Raw genomic sequence first — 7,362 nt, 5'->3', positions numbered from 1 at the left:
GTTTTTTTGAGAAGCATTGATTGTTTACAGTAAAAAGGTGATATCAGTGTGCATCATTAAGGTGGTATTAAATAGTGGGAGAATGTTGTGGTAACGTCCTGATAACGCTGTCCACGCGTGTGCGCAGACGAGGAAGGAGGAAGTTATTTTCTCGTTAGACTGTAAAACTTGTTAATGCACAGTCTATACAGGGCAACACCCCCCAAGCCCTCTGCTATTTCTCTCCCTCCCCTTTTCCAGGAGTCGTATTGAGCGTCGGGGCTGGGACATTCCTGGTTTGACGACCAGCTTCGCCGCTGCCATGATTTGCGGAGCAATTCGACACTGACTTCAAAGATGCGTGTGTGGAAGAGGCAGCGGTAGAGACGGAGACCGAGCACTGCAGAAAGTTACAATAAGACAGACATACAGAGACAGAGAGAGAGCGCCAAGTCGGGACTTTTACTGAGAGAAACGGACTCCAGAGAAAACTCTCCACCACCGACGTAACGCGAGTTTCGACCAGGGGGGACTTGGCGCACCTTGGCCCCGACGCCTGCGCTGCTTTTACGGGTTTGAACTCTCTCTCTCCCCTTTTCAACCTCTCCGACTGCTTTCATGTTCCTCAAGCCGTCTCGCACTTTGAGCCCGTTTCTAATGGAGGGCCCGGTACGGATTTGCCAACAGAAGAATGCGTTTTGCTGCTAATTCACCGGACGTCTCGCAGCTTTTGCTCTCCTGCAACAGAGGTAAGACGGCACGGAGGGGAGGCAGAGAGGGGAGTCCCGGGCTGGCTGCCTGACCGGCTGGCTGGCTGGGAGAAGACCTGGGGTAGGATTCAATGTGGAAAGCTCGAGTTTTCAGGGAAAAACAAAAGAGATGCTAGGATAAAATAGGCAGAGAGCTCCACGGTGCCGATTTGATCCATGTTGTCTCGTTTTCTTAACTTTGAATTGTGGCGGAGAGACCAGCGGCGCGGAGTGGCACTGTGGCGAGCGGAGCGTGTGTACGTTTCCATGAATTAAGGGCCCGCACTATAAACCAAGTCTGCTATGACTTTAAATAATTATTGCCCATAATTGTACTGGCGGCACTGAGTATTGAGTCTGCATTGCTTTGCGTGAAGTATAAGAATATGATGTTATGGTCCTAAAAGAGCTTGAAATAATCTCTTTTAAATTCTAATGCTGAAATCAATTCATAAGACTCCTTTAAGCAATTCTTTTGCCTACAGCCATGGTTTGTATTTTGCTTGAACACGCACAGAAGCACTCAGATTAACGTTGCTATTCAGCAGTTCTCTTTATCCTTTATGTATCCCCTGATTTGAAGCAAAAGAAAATCCAAAATATTTGTTTGGTAAACAGTTCTGGCAGCTCCTTGAAGGCAGCTACGCTCGAGTTAACATCCCACAGTTGAAATCAGATGGCCTGCAGGCTCCATTTCTTCTTTGAAAGATGAAAGAACATTTTTAGAAAAAAGGCAAACATGTCACTCCTCTGACACATTGGATTCACCTTGGTAAAAGCTGAAAATGGACTGTCAACAAGTCATACTTTTATTATAGAGAAGATCCACAGAAAAACTGCTCGAGCTGCCACATTTACCACTGTGCAGAAACATGGTGGCTTGGACTAATATTTGAAGTAGTGTGTTTTTTTCCTACAAAAACAGAGAGCCTTTATTGTTTCAGATGAATCCCCAGAGGGTGTCATAAACGTTGGTTTGGTAAATCCATGTTACCATTGCTCAGACACTTGGCAAGTGCACAAATCACTGTGCAAAGCATGCAAAAGCGACTTTACCTGCCTGGCAGACAGAAGGTGTCATTATTTACTCAACCAGGGGCATGCTTTTGACAAAGAGTAAAAACATTAGAGACAAAGAGAAATCTTTGAGTATACTGAAGAAAAAATATGCAGGTGTGCAAATATATGGTCATGAAACAGCCTTCACGTTGCTCAATTCTCCTCGGTTTCATGTTCCTTCTCACTCTTCTAATCTTACAAATAAAAAAAACAAAACAAAAAAGTAGAAATAAAGACGGCGCTGCTTTGAGCTCAAGACTAGTTGTACAAGTGTGGGCATGAACTAATTTTATTCAGGCTATGCACTTCAGGAACTTAAAGATTTATGTTTTCACAGTCCTATGCTGATGTAACCCAGTTTTCTAAATCATTGTATTTATAAAACTTTCAGCTAAATGTGCATATGAAAATGTAGTATGCACCATAAATATTGTAAGTGATAATATGAGATTAAGACTGTTGCTCTGGGTGGAAACGTGGAAAGCGGCAGAGTAAAAGTGACGGTAACGTGGTGGCTGCTGATGCCAGATTCCTCAACTTCCTCTGTCTGCTGTTCATCCTTATCATCAGAGCTTCACAGCGACTATTGTTACATAGGGGTGACTCTCAGAAAGCTGAACACTTAAAAGTTATCAAGAACAAAGTCTTGAATCCCTCTCGAATGCATGACATCGAGTCAGTGGGACACACATGGCTGCACTCAGATAAAACACTTTCAAGTTCAAACAGTTGCTCACGCATTGTTACGTTGGTGGGGGACAAGAAGACACTTCCGATGGCTTTCAAATCCTTTCAGTGCTTCCCAATATTGGGTGAGCTTTTGACAAGGGCAGAGCGAGATTTGCTCTTTGTGTTCAGGGCGTTGATTTTGAAGGAGAAATCCTTCCTCAGGTTTGAGTCTGTTCCAAGAAATTTTTCTTTTTATAAATAAACAAAAAACTAAGGTGTAACTTTTTCTGCAGCCGCTTTCCCTCATTGTAACCTAATTGGCTCTATGATCCTTGCATTGCTTTCTACTCAGTCAGTCCTCTTGGACCGACTACTCCTTTATTCAGAAAGCTCAATTGCCAAACGTATCTTTGTTTTATGGCAGCAGAAATATGTGTTTACAGTCTTTATTTGCTCTGTTATTTTTTTTTTAAATACCGTCTATATGAGGCTCTCTTTTGTGTCCAAACTATATTGCTGTATGGTATAGTACAAGTTCCTGATTTTAAACTTTCCAGAATGACTTTAATGTATTTAGTACAATTGACTGTGTTTATCTATAGTAGCTTTGTATTGGGAATGTGACTGAATTGGAGGACAGAGCCTCAGACCCTTTTTTGTGTGTGTGTGTGTGTGTTTGTTTTCCCTGCATGTATTTAGGGAAATTAATAAACCATTAGTGGCTCGGCGCTTATCAGACAGACCTGAACAAAGCACAACGATGCCATTAAGCGAGTTGGAATAATGTTTGAGCCATTAGGGTGCTCGTTAATGATAAACACATGTTGCTGTAGGAGAACTATGTTAAGTGGGCAATTTGGACATAACCACGTGTAATGATACCAGCTCCGGCACTTATAATGGCTCTCTTGATTTTTCTGATGCAGTACTATATTCTCACAACCACTTGCACACCAGCAATGACAAATGACTGCTGAATGTGGTTTTGTTAATGATTAAACCAAAAAGTAAAGTCATATATACAGTGAAATCTTGCAGTTCCTGAGATTATAAAACATTTTTTAATACTCATATGATTAATTAATAAGTTGACTGACAATTAAAGTCATTAAAGAAAATGTAAAAAAAAAAATCTAATATCCTGAGATGCTTTTTTTCCCTCTTACTTCAGACTCTGGGAAAGTCCAGTGGCCCTTCTCATCATTTTCTCACCATTTTTAAAGTAATTCTGCTGTTAAAACTAATTGTGAATAAGCAGTTTAGTTGTAGATTTGTAGATGAAGGTTTGTCTGAGGTGAGTGTGGAGGAAGAGGGAGACTCGAGTATATTTTGGCCATCTCCCACATTCTCCCCTTTTCTAAGCCGAACAGATTTGAGGCCTGTCAGTAAACCTCAGTTCTGGCTCTAAAGTGAATGGAAGTGAGTTTAAAACCTAAATCACAATGTGGCTTGCTTGTTTATTTGGTTTCGCGCTCTGATCTGTCGTATTATTGCACCATTGGATTCAACCTTTGGCTGAGAAGAATGTTATGAGAGTCATAAAGCAGGAGAAAATTTAGTTTTTGGAGCGGTGACGTTAGTTTTCATCTCCTTCACAATATTTTGACTGCTGGAATTAAGACTCATTCATTTTCTAAATCTCTGATTACTAATCCATTTCAGCTTCTTAGTAATAATAATGTAGAATTTATGAAACAGTTTTATGGTTGACGTTAAAACGTACAAGTAACTATTCCCAAACCAAAACCTGGCTTGTTTTAAACTCTTGACATATAGCCCTCCTTTTACTCTCATTGCTCAGGGATTGAGTCATACTGCAGCATTTTTACCATTTTCTATTGCTGCCCTTTACTCTGAGAGCTTCAGCTCCCATTCGTCAAGGGTAGAGTCAGACCTCAGGCCCCATTAGATGGACAGAGGGGAGTTGTGGGCAGCATGCCAAAGAGCCCCCATGTTCAAGGAGCCATGGGGGGTGCTGATTGACAACACCCAGCAGCCATGGGCAGGGGGTCGCTGGGAAAGATGGGCAGGTCAGAGTAAGAGTTTGAGCTCTTGTGACTGCTGGGTTGGTGAGAGCGCCCTGCAGCTGCGGTGCTAACAAAAAAGGCTTTACTTTCCAACTTCAGTTTCCCTCTGTAAATATATTCTGTGGGCTGGCTGTGAGCGGAACTGGGTTGGAATTGAGGTAGCTGTAAGGTGTCGCTTGTGTTTATGTGAAGCAGACATAAGTAGCGCTTCTTATCTCCTATGAGCTCACACTGTCATTATTTTAACTATGCTACACACATTTCTCTCTGCGGGACCCCCACCTCCCCCACCCCTCCCTATTTCTTCTATTCCCCCGACTCTGACAGATGATCCAAACACAGCAGCACAGACTCGCCGTACTACGCAAACTTGTTTCTCCTGTAGGTTACAGATGAGCTGCGTGCTTCCTCTGGTACGACTCTTCCGAAATGTCAAAGGTGAGCTGACTGTAACTCAACGTATACACCAGCTCTCAACAGATCACCATATTGAGTTTCTAAAAATTCAGAACCTTGAAGGACCTGAAACTGGATAACGACTTTCAGGAGATTTGAGAAATAAAATGAGAAACATCAGGGCATAATTGTTAAGACAAACAAACAGTTTTTGGAGCAGCAGAAACAGATGTTCCAGCCAGCCACTGAAATGCAGCGGAATGAGGAGATAGGCAGGGTGAAGAGGTCTGCTTGTTCTCTGAAAAATGTTTGCATACTAGGGCTGGGCCATATTATACCGTTCACGGTAATACCGGTATAATGTTAGGCATAGGAAAATGAAATATCGCGATAGAATGGGAGTAAAACGCGCATGCGCAGTGCCTTTGTTTTCATACGCACATGGCCGATTGTTGAGTGAAACAGATGAACCAGAATTGGTTTGTAAAAATGGTGCAACTTCCGTGATGTGGAACTGGTTTGGTGTTTGTCCGTCAGATACACAACAAAGCACATTTTTTTGCAGAACATGCAAGCGGCTGTTGTTATTGTCATATTTGTCGGACTAAGATGCTCTTAAATCTGGGAGTAATCTGGGTCCTAAACTCCGTATCCCTCAGGTCAAACAACACTGCAGCATCACTTAGAGTTAAAAACTGTCTAAATTCTTTCATCTTTAATAAAACGATCAGCATTGCTGCTTTACCAGGTGTAACTATAAAGTTTAACTTCCAGGCATCCATGAAAACAAAAGTTATTACATTTAACGGAGTTAGAAGTTAGCAGGAAGCTAGCGGAAGTTAGCTCGCTAGTTTCGCTAGTTACCTAAGCATGATATTGCATGTTCTGACTGAGAGATTTCTGAAAAAAATCAAACGTACAGCTCTGCTATCACTTCCAACATAAATGAAGACAGGAAACTAAACAGCAGTGACGTTTGTAGGGTTACTGAAGTTGGGCTAGCTGGTATATGATGTGCTACGTGATCGCTAGCGACACAGCTATGTTAGCATAACATAAACAGTGAAGCTGGAGGACGAACACTAACACTTTTCCACTTATAAAAGTTAACGTGAAGGTTCTTCATGGTTAGAGACAAATGCAATCGCATGGCAGGATGCTGTAAACGGACCAAACTTCAGTCAGGAGAACAACTGAGATAATCCATCCACAATACGAGGTTAGTCATTAATATACTGCAACAACATGGGAATAGAGCAGCTGCAGAGAATTCAACATTAATGAATCAATGGTACAGAAGTGGAGGAAGCAAGAAGAATGAGTTTAATAAAGTTTGATTTATCTGACTGCTTTGTTTCGCTTAATGTGCCTTATAATCCCGTGCACCTTATGGTCCGAAAAATGCGTACTGCACACTGCAGTTTAATGTTGCAAAGCACCTCTTTTTAACCATATAACCATATTATACGTGGTTATGCTCAGGATATGTCAGCCCATTTCTACTGGAAATGCCTTTTGGTTAAACTTTCAGCAAGGAATTTGCATTTGCACTGTTACATTTTTATAAAGCTTTAATGTACATAAAAACCAGCTTCTTGTTTAAGTGAAAATAAATGGAAGGTTGTCTTTTTGCGCTAGTAATGTTGTGGAGTTGTATTTTGTCTCGCATCAATTATATCGTCGGTTATATCGTTATCGCAAATTTTCAAATATATATCGTGATAAATATTTTTGGCCATATCACCCTGCTCTATTGCATACTGTTAATGTAATGGAAATACAGGCCTTAGCTAAATATATATGTGTCCATGCTTTCAATATGATAAGGGAATGTAAGCCAATACCACACACGTAGCGCTTTAAAGCACAAACGCAGCGTCCAGGCGGCCGCGTAGATTCTGAGAATACCCCAAGGGCAGGTTGTGCGACACAGTGGGATGCACTTTTTACCACAGGAAAATATAGTTGGGTTAACTTTGATCCATAGCTTGGGGATGTGGGGGTTATATGGATAGAACAAAAGATGAAAATGGACTAGAATACTTTAATGATCTCGAGCCATGGTTTGAAGTACGTCGCTTTCTCTAGATGCCTTTATTTATGGGCTCATAATCATCTGAGGGAGTGCCTCTTGGCTTGTGCAGCTACAGTACATGTGTCTTTAGCATGATGCAGAGCACCACATGCACGACAGAGAACAAAATTTTCCCCGGGAAGGCCTAACGTGGCATTTGCGCGTGCAGATACCCGATGAAAGCCATCGTCCTGTGTTGTTAATCAGCCCCAGAGAAGATTTCAGGGAGTGAACTTATGAACTGGACTCCTCTTGCAGAGTATTTCAGAATATTTTTTTTCCCCTTTTCTTTCTGCATCCTCAGCGTCTTCCTGTTTGCAAGATTAATTTCTTTTCCCCTTCCTGTTAGCGACCCCACTAAATACGCCTGCATTAGTCCGTCACCTCGTCGCAGGCTCCAAGAGTTAGC

General features: G+C 41.9%; 1 protein-coding gene across 2 annotated transcripts in view; it reads left to right on the top strand.

Moving 5' to 3' along the window:
• The first annotated feature begins 257 nt into the window (after positions 1-257).
• cdon (cell adhesion associated, oncogene regulated) overlaps positions 258-7,362 on the top strand; it is a 36,798-nt gene continuing 29,693 nt past the window's right edge. For both annotated transcript variants that reach the window (XM_085244075.1, XM_085244073.1), the window contains exon 1: positions 258-728. The gene's annotated coding sequence lies outside the window, so the exon portion shown is untranslated. The remainder of the gene's footprint in view (positions 729-7,362) is intronic.

Source organism: Mchenga conophoros, linkage group LG14 (genome assembly GCF_057382185.1).
Source record: "Mchenga conophoros isolate Kocher_MC1m ecotype Shallow Benthic linkage group LG14, M_conophoros_male_GT1.1, whole genome shotgun sequence".
Classification (NCBI taxonomy): Eukaryota; Metazoa; Chordata; class Actinopteri; order Cichliformes; family Cichlidae; genus Mchenga; species Mchenga conophoros.
This window is presented reverse-complemented; position numbering and strand designations above follow the sequence as displayed.